Source organism: Mustela lutreola, chromosome 1, assembly GCF_030435805.1.
Source record: "Mustela lutreola isolate mMusLut2 chromosome 1, mMusLut2.pri, whole genome shotgun sequence".
In the NCBI taxonomy this organism is placed as follows: domain Eukaryota; kingdom Metazoa; phylum Chordata; class Mammalia; order Carnivora; family Mustelidae; genus Mustela; species Mustela lutreola.
This window is the reverse complement of record NC_081290.1, coordinates 261,168,189-261,184,358: the sequence shown is the minus strand read 5'-3', so window position 1 is coordinate 261,184,358 and position 16,170 is coordinate 261,168,189. Positions and strand designations below refer to the sequence as shown.

Below are 16,170 nucleotides of genomic sequence, written 5' to 3'. Positions count from 1 at the left end.
GGCCCAGCAACCTGTGCTCTACACAGCCCTCCAGGAGACTCTCCTGCCTGCTCAGGAGCCCAGCGGTTCTAAAATGTTCTCCTGCCTTCCTCCAGCGAACCTTTCATTTTGGGGGCAGCTGCAGTCTCCAAGTGGGCAGAGGCTGGGCAATCCCCAGCTTCCCGGACAGGCTACATGGACTGTCCCATGCTCGCCTGCTAATGAATGCTTATTTAAGGAGTCCGCCTATGTCTGGGTCTCTGGGTCTGAGACTTGCTTCTGTGATATAGCCTGAGAGCGAGGCTGTGGAAGGATAGTTCACATTCACACAAGCATGTCCATGGCTACTACTGTCTGCTAGAAGAGCTCAAGGGTTCTGTGAGAATAAATCAATGCAGATCAGTTACCAGCCTGTAAACTGAGCCGCATCCCCGGGAAGAGTTATCCTGGATAGCCTTGAAAACAAACAAATCAAACACAACACAAGAAAACTTTCAAGAATGTGTATGGTATCCTTGTCTCTCTCTCTGTGGTGGTTGGTTCATTCCACAGGACGAATGCATATTCAACACACTGCCTTATTACATAACTGATCTATTTATTATCGCATACAGGTACTCCAAAGTCGTTGAGGGAATGACACCACAAGATATTATAAGTACTTGGTCCCACGGATGCTCTTTCAGTGCAGTGCCCTTGTCATCCCAAGCCCAGTGACCTTACTCATATACCGGGCGACTCTCCGCCAACTTTTCCAAGTCCTTTTACTCATTGCAGTCTGTATTTGCCACCTTTTGTTTTTCCAGTTCCAGGACACAAATAATCAGCTGGGGGGACCAAATTGCCACCCTGATTTTCTTCTATGTGGTCTTTCTCCTGAAAGTTGGGGCCCAGCTCTTGGCTGTATCCATATAATGACCTTGGACCATGGTAGGAAATGCACCAAATAGGATCATATGAGTTGTTGTCTAGCCTTAGTCAATAAACCTGTAGGACTTTTAAACAAGTGTACCTGTAAACATCCTGCATCCAGCATTGTTGAGCTGTCAATCAACATCCTTTTGTCTGTTTTACTGTTTCTAATACTAGAGAAAGACGGAAGTAAAGGCATTCCACAGGATCATCATTTAAAAAAAAAAAAAAGAATTCTGGTTCTGTTTTCTAAAGAAATGTTGTAGAAATTCTTAATTTGGATCTATTTGTTAGTAAGAGTTTCAGCTTTCTTCAGCTGCCAGTGTGTTATCCATCTTTACCATAAAACCTGGAATAAGAGATTTTTGTTCATGTAAAAAAAATCTCCATGCATAGTGACACACTGCCACATCAGCAAAATTAGACGATACGGTTAAGTAAGAGTGGAAAAAAAATTCTAAAAATTCATTAACCTTTGGTGTACTTATCCCACTCCCAAGCCTATTGGCGTGTGCATGTGAACTCCTAAACACACACACACACACACACACACACACACACACATCCATTAAAGAGATTTAGATATCTAGATCCTGGTTCTGAGTGCTTACTACTATTTTATAGAGAATGAATATTCTCCCACCTGGGTGCCAGAATTTAACAGTTAGGTGACCTTGGGGAAATGTCTTAACTGAGGTTCTCTCATAAAGCAGGACCCGAGACGTACTTTATTTACAGATCATTTGTTTTGGAAAACAATTCCAGGAAATAGGAGTCAAAGCCTAGAATGAGTAAACTCGGGGAAGGAAAAAAAAAGCCAGTCAAGGGCAGGCATTAAATTAGTGATTGTCATGGGCAGTTCAGACTTAACCTCTCTGGGGATCCTCCAAGGAACCAGGCAGAACACGCTTTAGGACCGCATGACAAAATTTTGTCCACCAGCTCTCATCCCCCACTAGTCAAGAGCTGGCTCCAGTAGGTGTCCTTGAATTCTGAGATCTCTGCAGGCGCAGGGAGCAAGGGCTCTCATTGGTGTCCCATGGAACAGAGACAGAGAAGCCTCAGGGCAGAAGTAAAAGCTAAGGGACCACTACAGGGCCATCAGGTTGCTGCTGCAGAGGCCAGATCTAAAGGGTGTTTTGAGAAGATACAAGACACGGCATAAAAGATGTTCGAACCAGGAAAGTTACTTTGCTTTCTGTCACTTGAGTTCCTCATCTGTGAAGTGAGGATAGTAGTAGCATCTGCCTCCAGGGGTCTCACGAGGATTAAATACAATGATACATACAGAGAATAGAACAGTAGCATATGGCAAAACACAAGGGCCGACACAAGGGCCGCTGTCGTCACCATAAGTGTCGTTATTATTACTTTTATATATTCAAATGCACCTGTTTCTCACGGAATTACTATGCGTCAGTCTCTTGGATACATGAGATAGAACACAACGAGAAAATGTCACTAGGGAACTTGTTCATAAAGGGAAGTATGCTCCTTAAAATCAGTACATAGAGGGTCAGAAATTTGTTATTTTTCCTATTTTGAAAACGTAAAGGCACTTTCCATTAGTATTAAGTTAATATAAGTGCATTAGAGAAGAAATACAAAATGCAGAAAACACCAAGAAGGCAAGAGACAATTCCTGTAATCTATTTTATCACCCAGAGTTAAGGCTTGGCTGTAGTTCAAGATCAAAAGATGAGGTGCTCAGGGTGCCTGGGTGGCTCAGTGGGTTAAGCCTCTGCCTTCAGCTCAGGTTATGATCTCAGGGTCCTGGGATAGAGCCCTCCATCGGGCTCTCTGTTCAGTGGGGAGTCTGCTCCCCTACCGCCCCCGGCTCCTTATGATCTCTCTCTGTCAACTAAATAAATAAAATCTTAAAAAAAAAAAAAAAAAGATGAAGTTCTCTGTCAACCTTCAGATCTAGATTTATCAACAAACATATACAGTAAGAATTGAGAATACTATTTTTATAGGAACACAAGCAAAAATGGGTTATGGAATAGAAAGCAGAATTACTTTTGCCCTAATAAACTCAGAAACATTTCTTACCTGGGTGCATGCCCCCAGGGACGGTTATCAAATGGGGATCTTTCGGGAAAGGCCCGGAAATGTGCTTCCTGATGGTTTGCTGACACCTTCTAGGCTGGTGAATGCAACTTCTGAAACAAATTGCCTTCATGATGCAGAGAACATTCTGGACAGAATTTCAGACCCTGAAAGGACTTTAGGAGACCAGTGAATCCAAGCCCCATTTCCAGATGGAGTGGTCAAGGCCGGAGTGGTTGAAGTAACTTCTCCTAAGTCACCCAGGGTGGCTGTGGCAGAGCCTGGCTCTCCCAGCTCCCATCCCTCCCACCTCCTGCGGCGGCACCACGTTGCCCGTTACACTTCCCTGTCGCCGCTGTTTGCCGCCCATACACTGCCCTTCCTCCCTCCATCCCCGTCTCCCTAATAAATAATGCATGCTTAAGGCTAACCCGCTCCCAGGTAGGAAGATTAATGGCACTGGGGGGAGCTATGATTTTTCCTACCCCTGAGCTGTCCTCTGCATTTCCAGTCATACTGGTGGATCTACTATGTGAATTTATAGCTGTGCTTTAAGCAGGGCGAAAATATACTTCTTGGCAACCACTCCCTGCTCTGCCACTCTCCCAGGAGCCCGGGCAGTGGGGGTGGGGGTGGGGGTGGCTGTGCCAGCTTGGGGGTTCTCTAAGTTTGGTGGGAAAGATATTGCCTTCGATGAGGAGGTGGAGACACTTTCTCTAGGCTCCCACTGCCCCCACCCCATAACACCCCAACAGAAGTCGACCTCTGCTTCCCACCCCAGAGCTTCCATTTCGTTTGGAAGGGGGCTTCCCTTTAGCTGGAGGGAGCAGAGTTATACCCCCAGTGACCTCACAGGCTTGCTCTAGCCTCCTCCTGTTTCCCTACTGTTCTCACTTGGTTTTTCAGTCTCTGGACATCTACGGGTGGAAACAAGATGAACTGTCATCATACCCTGGGCTTCGCCCTCCTCGCACTTGTATTTGCTTATTTAATGTCCATCTTGCCCAAATCTGGATGCTCGCCGAGCCCATTTCACCTCTGTCTCTTATAAACTTAGCATACATATTCAAAAAGCTTCGTGATATTAAACCAGGAAGAAATTTTGTCCAGTTGTCCATGGGGTAGGACCTGAGGTTAAGCTAAAGGAGCCCCATTCCCTGACGCGTTTACTCCACTGCGGATGAGCTGTACAACCACAGGCAAGTCACGTCAATTCCCTAATCCTCGGGCTCCTCAGCTGTCAGATGCGGGAGCTGAACTTTGGTCTGGGAAGGACCTTCCAGTTCTCACATTTACTGTTTCTTGGACTCTGTCTGCCCCAGGAAGAGTCCTGGGTTTTCCACATGTGTTGCCTCACCCATCCCTGAGGACCATCTGGCTGTACCCATTTTCCAGATAGGGCATATCACCTCTACGCTACTGTAACTTGCTTAACTTGCCCCAAGCCCTCTCTCTAATTTACACATTCCTGAAAATACATTTTGCTTTTATTTGTCAAAAAGGGAGAGACAGGAGCAAAGGCAAACCTCCCAGTGTGGGCTGATGGTTGACTTGGGTAAACGTTGGGGGCTGTGTCTGGGACAGAGACTTTATTTTTAAACCTCTTTAACTTGAAGTTTACCATGTTTACTTCTCCAACCTCCCAAAGCACGGGGAACTGTTTTTTTGTTTTTTGGTTCTTTTTGCTATTTTCCAAGTTAATCAAGATAGACTTCAATAAAAATTCTAACAAATTAATCAAGGAATGTCCATTCATGGTAGGAAATTAGAAAACATGAATAAACAAAAAGAAGACAATTAAAATCCCTCTAATCCTCCTTCCAGAAATAACTACTGTTAACATTTTGGCCTTTGTGCGTGTCCTTCCAGATGTTTTCTATGCATATGAAATAGGAGGAAGATGATGGGGCTGGAGCCTTGCCATCACTTCCCGGCTCCTCATCAATCCCCACCCCCACGCTCCCGTCCTGGGCCAAAATGAAGAATGCGGCCTTGGCCCTGCAGTTTCTCCCCTCCCCCCTTTCAAGGACAGCCCCAAGCAGGCCACCCAGATGCTCTAGCTATTGTGATGGAAAATAGGAAGTCGGGAGAATCGGCAGGCAGAAGGGGTGTGGGCTGCAGGATTTTTAATTGGGATTCTGGAGAGAGGTGCAGAAGCACCTATGACAAAGGAATGGGAGAGGAATTTAGAGAATTTTGTGAGTATTCCAGGGCATGATATAATCGCCTTCATGTAATATGACAAATACGAGTAAAGGAATAGGTGTACTTAAAAATTACTTTTGTTGACACAGACACTCAAACTGTGCCATCGGGGTCATGCTTTTATAAACAGAACACACAAACATACATGCATATATATGTATGCATATATATACGTATATAAGTTTTTTTTATAAAGTGGGATTGTATGTAATATTTTGAAGCCCTTTTCATATACAATATTGTGAAATGTCTCTGCCAATAAATATGTGTATTATAGGGAATAAACTGTAAATGATTTCATAGCATTCTGCTATAGGGAGTTTTCGGCCTACATGTAAGAGCCCGCTATTGTAGGTGGGGTCCTAATATCTTGCTATAGAAACAAAGCTGACATAAGTGTACTTGTGACTGACACTCTGCACATAACCATGGATTCAGCCCTAGATCCCCACAAGTGGAATTATGGGGTCAAGATATGCACATATGGAAGATCTTGGACTCTTCACTCAGCAGCAAAGGCCACTGGTATTTAGAAGAAATCAAGGCCATTTCTTCTCCACACCTGAACACACAATCCCTCCCCCACTCGGGGCGTGAGCTCTGGTACTCACTGGAAAGAGTGAGAATCTGTGGCGCTTTCAGTATCGTTTTCAAAAGAGCACACCAGGATGGCTCACTCAGGGGCTAAGTATCCAGCTTCTCTGAAATACTACAGGACAAACTTGAAGGGAATGACAGCCCTCCTGGGATCCCCATGCACCTTCTTTCTAGAAAATCTTCCAACACAGAACACGGCTTAGAACACAGCTTAGTCCTACTGCCCGGTGCCGGAGCATATTCTAGCCCTAAGGCGTCACCAAAACTAAAAACTAGTTTTCTGGGGTGCCTGGGTGGCTCAGTTAGTTAAGTGTCTGCTTTGGGCTCAGGTCATGATCTCAGGACCCTGGAAACGAGCCCTGCATTGAATGGCATTGCATTGGGTCCCCTGCTCAGCGGTGGGCCTGCCTTTCCTTCTCCCTATGCCTCCCTACCCCCCTCATGCTCTCTCTCTCAAATAAGTAAGTAAAATCTTAAACAAAACAAAACAAAAATGGAACTGCAAAACTAAAAAAAACTACTTTTCTATCAGACCCTTAATGAAAGGACAAGCCATGGACCAGGAGAAAATACTAGGATTTGTAACCAGAGTATATATGGAGTTCCTGCATGTAAAGAACAGAAAGACAGCTCAGTTTAAAAATTGGGCAACGTAAACAATGAATCATGGAACACAACATCAAAAACTAATGATGTACTATACAGTGACTAACATAATAAAATAAAAAATAAAAGTAAAAAAATGGGCAAATGGCTGGAATTGACATTATCAATACAAGAAGATACATAACGTGTCTCATAAACACACGAAGAAGTGCTCAGCAGTGGCGGGTAATTAAGGAAATTATGTCATTTCACATTTTAGCTTGGGATGGCTAAAATTAAGAAGGTTAATAATAGCAAGTGTTGGTGAGGTTGAGGAGTGAAATCAGAACTCTCGTGCTGTTGGTGGGAGGCTCAAATAGCCCACATACCTCCTAGACCTGTTGTTTCTTAGAAAGTTGAACATACACCTTATGACCCAGAGATTCCAGTCCTACAGATTTACCCAAGATAAATGAAAACATAGTGTCCTAGTCCATTCCAGTTGCCAGAACAAAATGCCACAGACCAGGTAGCTTATCAACAACAGAAAGGTCCTTCTCACAGTTCTGGAGCCTGGGAGTGTGAGGACACCGGCATGGCTGGGTAAGGGTCCTCTTCTGGGTTGCAGACCTCAGATGGAGGAAGGGGTCAGGGAGCTCTCTGGGCTCTCTGACCTAAGGGCTCTAATCCCATTCATGAGGGCTCCACACTCATGACCTTATTACTTCCCAAGAGCCCCACCTCCTAATACCAACACATCAGGGGTTAGAATTTGAGCATACAAATTTTGGGGGATGTAAATCTTTAAAAAAAAAAAAAAAAGGTGTGGGGGGGTTCCTGGGTGGCTCAGTTGGTTAAGTGTCTGCCTTTAGCTCAGGTCATGATCCCAGGGTCCTGGGATAGAGCTCAGAGTGGGGCTCCCTGTTTGGCGGGGAGCCTGCTTCTCCCTCTGCCCCTCCCCACCCAGCGCTCTCTTTTTTCTCTCAAAAAAATAAGTAAAAATCTTTAAAAAAAAATTGGGGTGACCGTAGCACATATGTTCATAAACGATGAAAATATTTACAGTAGTGTTTTCTGGTAGCTTCAAACTAGAAACAACCCAAATGTCCAATAACAGGATGGTAGACAAAGAGTGATCTATTTATGCAACAGAATACAATGGAACAGTACTCAGAAATAAAAAAATAAATAAATGACAGATGCATGGAACAACATAGATGAATTCTTTTTTTTGTTTGTTTTTCAAAGATTTATTTGACAGAGAGAAAGAGAGAGAGCAGAGGGGGATGGGCAGAGTGAGTCTTAAGGAGACTCCGCACCCATCATGGAGCCTGACGTGGGGCTCGATGTTACAAACTTGAGATCATGACGAGCTGAAACCAAGAAAAGGACGCTTAATGGACTGCTACCCAGGCATCCCAGCATAGGTGAATACTGAGCAAAAGAAGTCAGGCACAGAAGAGTACGTACCAAATAAGTAAGTAAAAATGCCATTTGCATGATGTCCAAGAATAGGTAAAACTATGAAGGTAGATATCAGAAAAGTGGTTGCCAGTGGGGCCATAGTGCAGTCATCTAGTTGTACACTAAACACCTATACATCTTATCATTTTTAATTTTGCCTTAAAATAAAATGGCCTGGGCAACATAGCTAGTTCTATGGGGATGGTCAGGGAAGGCCTCGCGGAAGAGGTGACATTTTGAAGAGCTGAAGGAGAAGGGGTCAGCCATGGGAAGATCACAGGAGAGCTTTGGGAAAAGTCCTGAGACAGGAAAGAGCTGATAGTATTTGAGAAAGAGAAAGATGGGCTGGTATGGGCTGAACTGTGAACCCCTCGACGTTTAGCCTCTGGAACTGTGAGAAAATAAATTTCTGTTGTTTTAAGTCACCGAGTCTGTGGCACTTTGTAAGGGCAGCCTGAGCTGACTGACACCTGACCCGTGTGGCTGGAGCCCCAGCTAGCAGGAGGCAGGGCAGGGCGGGAAAGGCAGGCAGGAGCCTGATCATGTAGAGTCTTGAAGGCCATGGGGAGAAGAATGGAGTGTTTTCAAAGGGCAATGGGAAACTCTTGAAGAATTTCAAGCATGGGAGAAATGTGATTGGAATTTACAAAAGGCGAGCTAAAAGGCTCTTGCTGTAATGAAGGTAAGGAGAGACAGCAGGAATTTGAGTTAGGGTGGTCATGGACAAAGAAGGTATAGATGAGCTTGAGAGAGGTCTTGGAAGAGAGCTGACCAGACTTGGCGAGAGATGAGATATGGGGATGAAACAAAGAAAGGAAGGAGTCGAAGTTGAGACCTTTACCAAGAAGTAGCATCTTGCTATTTGGATCTCCTTGATGTTCTCTGAGCTCCCCAGGCATGTGTTGTCCTCTGGGCCCTTCCACTTGCTGTTCTTTCTGCTCAAATGTTCTTTCCCCAAGGCTAGCCAGGCTAGCTTCCTTATTTCTGGTCTCTGCTCAAAAGTCACCCCCCACCCCCTCCAAGAGCCTTCCCTGGAGACAACCTATGAAGAGCGCCTCCTGTTCTTCTCCATGTCTCACCTGGCTTTATGCTCCCTCTCAGCATTTCTGACGTTGTGCTGAACATCTGTGTGCTCAGGTGTTTGTTACTTTTTCTTCCTCCTGGAATATAAGCTCCCTGAGGGCAGGGACTTTGTCGTGTGTCCTGCTGCTTCCCAGAATGGCAAACAGCAGGACTTGAACACATCCTAGTTGAATGAATAAATGGAAATGCACCTTAAAAGAGAGCCTGGAGGATTTCTGCTCAAAAGCCTTTAGCAGGAAAAGACATTGCCAAGTGTCTAAAATGAATTCGATGTAGAAGCTGTTTTTAGGCAAAAAGGCTTGAGTGACTCACAGGCTCACAGCGACCCCCTGGCTGAATCCAGACAGGCCCAGAAGGCGACCCACCTCAAAATATCCATCGACCCTAACTGACCAATGGGCTACTTACAACTAGGCACAGTTGCTAAAAACGGGAATATTTCATACGTCCATACCTCACTATACCTCCCCATCTTCCCCCTTTAAAAATGGCTCCCACCCACTGCCTCTTGGCAGGCAGTGTCTCTGCTGTCCTGTCCTCCGCTCCCTTGCGTGCTCCCTTGCTATGTGCTCCACATTCTATTTCCTTTGTTCTGCCTCAGCTAAATTCTTTCACAGCCCAAGCCAATGGCTTCTTCCCAATCGTCGCCCTGTATTTGGGGGCCCCCGACTCCCGAGAGATGCCACATTTAGACACCACATTAGACAGCCTTATCTAGAATGGAGTTGAAGAGAAGGGATGAAGGGTTCTTGATGATGTGGAGAACACAGGCAAAAGAAAATTTTAATCTCCTTACAACTTACAACCCATTGACAAGTCCTTGACACAAGCAGAGTGACCCTTCTCTAGGAACTCAACTGCCTCGATGTTATTACTTAAGCTTAACATTATCCCGATGTCCAAGATCCTGTAAGTCTCCACATATAAACATTCCTTTGGAAATGTCCTTTATCGCTATGCTCCAAGGTACATGTTGGCAATCATCCTCCGAGCATATGGCCCTCTGATAGACATCTGAAGGGTCTCCTGACTAAAGTTCTACTAGACAGTGATAAATGACTTTTTCCTAACAACAGCTAGCCCCTCAAGGTCCTGGAGACCTTGCTTCCAAATTCCTTAGAGAACTTACACTATCCCTAATCCCCTTCCAACTAGAAAGTATATCATCAGTCCCACCTCACAACCCTGATGCAGCTCTTTCTGCCCAAGGGTCCTGTCTCTGTGCTTTAATAAAACCACCTTTTTGCACGAAAGATGTCTCAAGAATTCCTTCTTGACTGTTCGCTCTGAACCCTAACACTTTCACATCACTGAGGCCATTTATTCCAAAATTTCTTGAGTAAGATAGCTGTCTTACAAGACCATACTTCCCAGGACGCACATGTGCCCAACCACACTTCGCTTCGCCCAGGCTCTCCACTTACAGTCTCTCCAAGGCCCTGATTTTCAGCTCCGTGCTCAGGGCTCTATTCAGCAAGGAGAACAGATTCTGAACAAATTCTGCAACTTTCCCAGTAAGGGCCCAGAGACCAAGTGGAGGGTTCAGCAAGATCCATTTCTGGGCCATTTGGCCATGATGCCTTGATCTGGTTCTGTGTCCATTTTTCTCTCCACCAAACAGGGTCCTTTGGGCAACACTAAATTAGGGCTGCTTCTCTCCATCTGATGCCAGCTCTGGCCTGAACAGCCCCAGCACAAGTGCTGCCTGTCACCAAGGAGGCAGAGACATGTTTACAAAGCTGCTTTTGGAAACCAAAAGCCTGGGAGTTCTCACTTCCCCTGGTCCCGGGAGAATCGCTCTCAGGGCCCAAGAGGGGCAGCTGCTTTCCCTTGAGCCTACCTCTCAAAAACTTCTCTGATAACAAAGGGAGACTGGCACCCTTCAGAACAGGTAGGAGGGTTCAAATTCATGGTTTCGTGACTCCTTTTCTGCAATCAGCATGAGAATGGAATTTTTAAAAATCTCAGCAAAATTGCACATTGCCCTGAAACTTCCCATCCCCCAAATCACATTCCCGGTTGGCTCTATGTGTGTGTGAGCTTAGGGGCGTTCCAAACCAACTCATTAGCATAACAAAACACACTAATATGCTCATCTCTTAAATTCCAAGGGTTTTTGGAGCTCTGTGTCCTGAATAGTGGACAAAGACCAAATACACATTTCTTATTATAAATCACAAAATCACAACATGCGACAAAATTCCTAGCAGTCCTGAGATGTCCGAAGTGCAAGGATGGAAAAGAAACAAAAAACAGCGGCCCTATCTCCCTCGTGGAATCTGTTAGCATAGTTAAAACAGCTGACGCTCACCGGGTGGTTTCTATGTGCTTTACCATTATTAACTCACTTAATTCTTACAACAGCCCTATCAGGCAGGTGCCCTTTGCATCCCCATTTTCTGGATGAGAAAACTAGAGCACGGAGAGGTGGAGTAGGCCAAATTCATGCTTCCAAGCCTGACCATTCCACAGCATTGCTTGTTAACGCTGAGAACGAGGCGTGAGCCCGTCAATTAATTACAAATATCTTTTAAAACGGATTCAACCTGAAAGTAAGCAAAATGGCTTTTGCTCATGGGAAGTTGTTTCACTGGCAGCGTCTGAAGGGAGCCATCCCTCGCTTTTGCTCATCTTGTTAACCAAGCAGGTGCTGTGGGCAGCCGAGGAGACAGAAGGTCAGTTTTGAGAGCTGACACCACAAAACAGGCTCTCCCCAGCTCCCACTCAGATCTGCTCTTTTCCTTTCGGATCTTGGAAAAGCCAGCCAGACTCACAAAATCCCTCTTTCTCCCTCCATCTGGCCCTAAAACACAGCCTCTCCTTGTAGCCAGGCCTTCCCAACCCCACATGGAACAGCAGTCTCTAGCTCCTCACCTTACTCAACTCTCCCTCTACAGAGGGCCAACCAAAGATGAGAGGCGGAGACTGGAGGAACAAGTGATATGGAGGGTTACGCTGGTGGTGTTCCTTACAAGGTCCAGCCACCACTCTTCTCAGAGTAGTGGATACTGCACACATCCCAGCACACATCCCCTCCTGGCCCAGCTCCCTCAGTGAGGTCTTACCCGGTGAAACCCATCAGTATAAACCTCCCCCCTCTCCCATTGCTATAGGGATGGATACGTGGGTTGGGCACTTGACCTTCAGAGGCTCAGTGAGAGTAAATCCCACACACTTTGTTTCATGGCTGGGAAGGAGAAATTCTCTCTTTCATTGGTCCATGTAGTAAGTACGCTCCTGCAGCCATTTGCTAGGAGAGCCAACCTGTGGATGAAGACGATGCCTAAGGACAGCGCCTCACAATGTGGAGGGATGGAACAAGAGCCCCAGTCTGACCACGCCTGAATTTACTGTACCCCATACCTCCCCTTCATGATTTAAGATCATTTGGTTCGGGATGGGCTTTCTGTTACATCAGCCCAAACGTCCTCACCGATAACCACTGCTGAAACGGAACTTAAAACGTAACATACCTTTGCATGCTAGTCAAATCAAATGTGTGTATGCGATTTGATAAGCCAGTCAAATCAAATGTGTGTATGGCTCAGAGTTCTAAAGCCACCCTCCCCATCCGAGTCTCGGCTCAGGAATCCCGTCTGCTGGCTGACACACTTGTTTGCTCATTTGCTCAACAAATAGAGACACTGAATTTACTATGCGCCAGTTCCTGTTTCGAGTGCTGAGGCTTCCAGGATGAATAAAACATGATTCCTGTCCTTGAGGAGTCAAACAGGGAAAATAACATGAGTAAGTCTACAGGGGGGGAACCCAGGAGAAAGGGCTTGGATGGGGTGAGTCCCCCGTGCCATGGTAGCACCAAGGACAGGCACCTCAATCAGCCCCCTCAATCAGACCCACAGATACGGGGTCAAGGAAAAGATTCTGGGGGAGAAAATGTTGAGACTCAGTTCTGCAAGCCTTGCCTGGGTCACTGGTCTTCAACCCAGAGCGGGCTTGGCCCCGGGGTAATGTCTGGAAACCTGTTGTCACCACTTCGCAGGTGCTATGGTAGCTGGTGGGAGAGGCCAGGCACGCTGTTAAGCATCATACAACGCATGGGACGAAGAGTTATCCAGATCCCAATCCAACAGTGCTGAGGCTAAGAAAGCTTGGCTGCATGAAGTAGGTGGGAAAGGATGTCTTGAGCAGAGGGGAGAACACAGAGATGGGAGCCAACATGACAGAGCTGGGAAGGGCCAGAGCCAAGGGCAGGTGAGGGAGCGACAAGCATGTGCTAGAAAGGCGCACCTGGGGCCAGCCAGTGCAGATGCCTCCTGGGCCCGGAGCGGAGGGTTCAATCCTAACCTGAGGGCTGTGGGGAGTTCCCAAAGGATGTGACACCAGGGTGTGTGTTTTAGAACACCTCCTCTGACAGCTGTAGGGTGGCTTCCCAAGTGGTGAGTACTGGGGACCGGCCCATCAGCAGCTACGGCACTGATAGGCACAGGCTGCCCGTCCAAGTTCACTGCCCCAGCCTGCTGCACTGCTTCCGCCGTGTCTGCACCTGCCTCCTCTACGAGTGTGGAGAAGCACTCGAGTGACTCCATCTTTCTCCCCTCCAGCCTCAGCCAGGTAGTACGATGGTGGCCTCACCTGTGAGGCTTACCTGCTAACGCCAGCAGAGGAGGTAGAAATCAGAGAAATTTGCCCCCCAAAAATCAGACAAAGTAAAACTTTGAAAGGCCCTTGGATGATCCCTGGAGTACAGCATACGTGCCTGTGTATACAACCTTACGGAGTAGTATGTGAAAAGCAATATACCGTCTCTATAGAACATACGTAAAAACTCATTTCGGGGGCAATATTTAAATGCTTCCCTTAGTCTTTCAGGGCCCATGTTGCTGAATTCACATATGCTAAGTGGCTCCAGCACTCGGTAAATGTTCACTAGAAGAAATGAAAGGGATGGCAGTTTCCAAGGAATTCTCACTAGCCCGAGGGCCTCCGGCTCCTGCAGGGGCTTGGGGGCACAGGTGGGCTAGGGAGCACACAGGGCCGGGAGGAACTAGCGTGGCGTGCATGGTTCAGGACCAGAACTTTCCCTCCAGCGGCTGGGCACACTGCCAGCAGCCAGGCCTCAGCTGTCAGCTGAGAATTGCTTTTGCTCTCCCTGGGCATTGGTGGGAATCGGCAATGCCAATTCTCTTAGCAATTGTCCTTGGCTAAAGACAGCTGCCTTGCCCAAGGACAGCCAGTGATGGTCAGCGCTAGAGTACAAAAGCCCAGATGCTTCACCCAGGCTGGGGGCAACTCTGCAGGGTCACATGAGCTTAGCCGAGACCTTGTAATATCTGTACCACAGCCCAACTTTGCACTCTGCGTCCTCTTGCTTCTTTCCCTTCCTCTATAAGTGTCCCTACCCAGGGCAGCGGACAGGGGACCCCGGCTTGCAAGAGGCCAGGAGAAGCAAGATGGGTAGGCGGGCACCATGAGGAGAAGCAGGCAGTGTTCAGAGCATAAGCAGGGAATCCGAGAGCATAAGCAGGGAGATGGCACTCGCGTGCTTACAGCAGAGGGGAAGTTGTATGTCTCCTGCCCGGTGGGAAACGGCCTGTGTGGGAGGGAAATCCTGGACCTGTCGGGGAGGCCTGGCTCCCAGTGAGATCACAAGGCCATCCTGAAACCTGGCCTACTCCCTCTCAAACCTGCCAACCAGAATCCACTTCTGGCTCCCCACTTGCCAAGCAGCACCCATCTCTGTGAAGGGGAACAAGCATCTGGACAGCCACGGCCTGGTGAGATCTGGCCCACAACACGAGGCCCCTTTGCTGCCAAACCCCTCCACCTCTTTGTCTTGGGCTCATCCAGGGAGGCTGACTTCTTGGTATCAGATAGTCCCCCAGAATTAAAAACCCCTAAACTAACTTGAGATGACCTATCACGCCAGGCTTGTTGATAGCTTAAGCTAGCTGGCAGAGGTAAGAGAAAGAGATTAAGGGCTCAGCAGGGAGCACACGTGTGAGACAGTTCTGGGTGGGATGCTGTGGGGGGGAGATGGTGGTGAGGACGGGGTCATCGCATGAACCCTCAGTTCAGAGGGCAACAGGCAGGCTGCCTCGGAGGTGAAGGACCAAGTCCTCACACCTGACCCCTTGCCTCCCAAAGAAACCAAGAGCTGGTCGTGCCCTGAACTGGGGACCTCATGCAGCACGAGGGCAGCCTTGCCCTTGCCTGACCGTAGTCTCTGACCACCACGCCCAAGCCGTCGGATGCTGGGGCAGGGGCGGTGAGTGAGGAGGAGAGACTGCCGCTGGTAATACAGGACTGACCCCCTGACCCCAGACTTGCCATCAGCCAAACCAGGCAGCCGGGGGCTTTCCAGATCACACCGCATTCCTCGGTGCATGGAACCCGTCAAAGCAACCGCTCGAATTTTCTGGCCTCCTTCCTTTCTAGTGACCACCGCTCGCCTGGGACAGAGGGAGCTGGCTGCCTTCTGAGGCGAGGGAGGCTAGTAAATAAATGCCCTATCACACACCACTCGGCCTCGTAGGCCTTCAGCCGGTGGCTGGGGACCGAGCTCCGAGTGATGCTTTCATCTTCCCCGTAGGCCTCCTTGCCTCCTCTGGCTCTCCTCACTGCTTCCCGAATACTGCTCTGCCTGCTAATTCTCTGCCCATCTCTCCTGTACCTGTGACGGGGTTGGGGGGCTGGCCCTTGGCAACCTCCTCGCAGCGTGCTTTCCTGCAGAGCCGAGGCTGACCGGCCAACCCTCCCACATGGCCCTCACTGAGGCGGTGACTGTGCTTGACCGAAACTGGGCTTCTGTCACAGAAGGCCCTGGTGTACAGGCCCGACAGAGGAAATGAGGCAGGGCCCACCTTTCTGCCCCCTGGTAGTTCCCAGGCAGCAACCCCCCCACCACCTCCCGGTCACAGCCAGCCCAGTGGTTTTGTTCTCAGTCACTCCCTGTGCATTCTGCCAGGCCTCTGATGATTTGCGGAGCGTCTAACTCTTCACAGTCGTGTTTGGTTTGTTCAAATGGCTTGGGGTTTTCTGTTTTCTGCAGCAGAACCTTGCCTGACATAGTATCCCTTTTTGTAGGTTTAGGTCTACTTCTCAATTGCGAAACCATCTGGTTTTCCACTAACATTTCCAAACGTTTCCCTGAAGAACACTTCTGGAGTGACAGTGATTGTGGTCACCACCGTTGAAGCCTCAGCATCGCCCCTTCTGAGAGGTGTGAGCTTTGACAAGATGCTAGAGAGAAACCTAAGGGACGGGGCCCGTAGAGCTCTCTACTTCAGAAAGGGGAACATCCTTTTCCAAAGGTGCAACTCAGACGTTCCTTTTCAG

The 16,170-nt window shown here is 47.9% G+C and overlaps 1 protein-coding gene and 1 long non-coding RNA gene across 10 annotated transcripts in view; both read right to left on the bottom strand.

Annotated features, from left to right (window-relative positions):
• The window catches only part of KIAA1549L (KIAA1549 like), a 261,414-nt gene that overhangs the window by 31,182 nt on the left and 214,062 nt on the right, over nucleotides 1-16,170 (bottom strand). The window lies entirely within an intron of this gene.
• On the bottom strand, nucleotides 7,600-9,415 carry LOC131811145 (uncharacterized). The gene is made up of 3 exons (XR_009345825.1): nucleotides 9,329-9,415; nucleotides 8,871-8,951; nucleotides 7,600-7,700 (listed from the first exon to the last, which is right to left on the bottom strand). It is a non-coding gene; the product is annotated as an uncharacterized LOC131811145 (long non-coding RNA).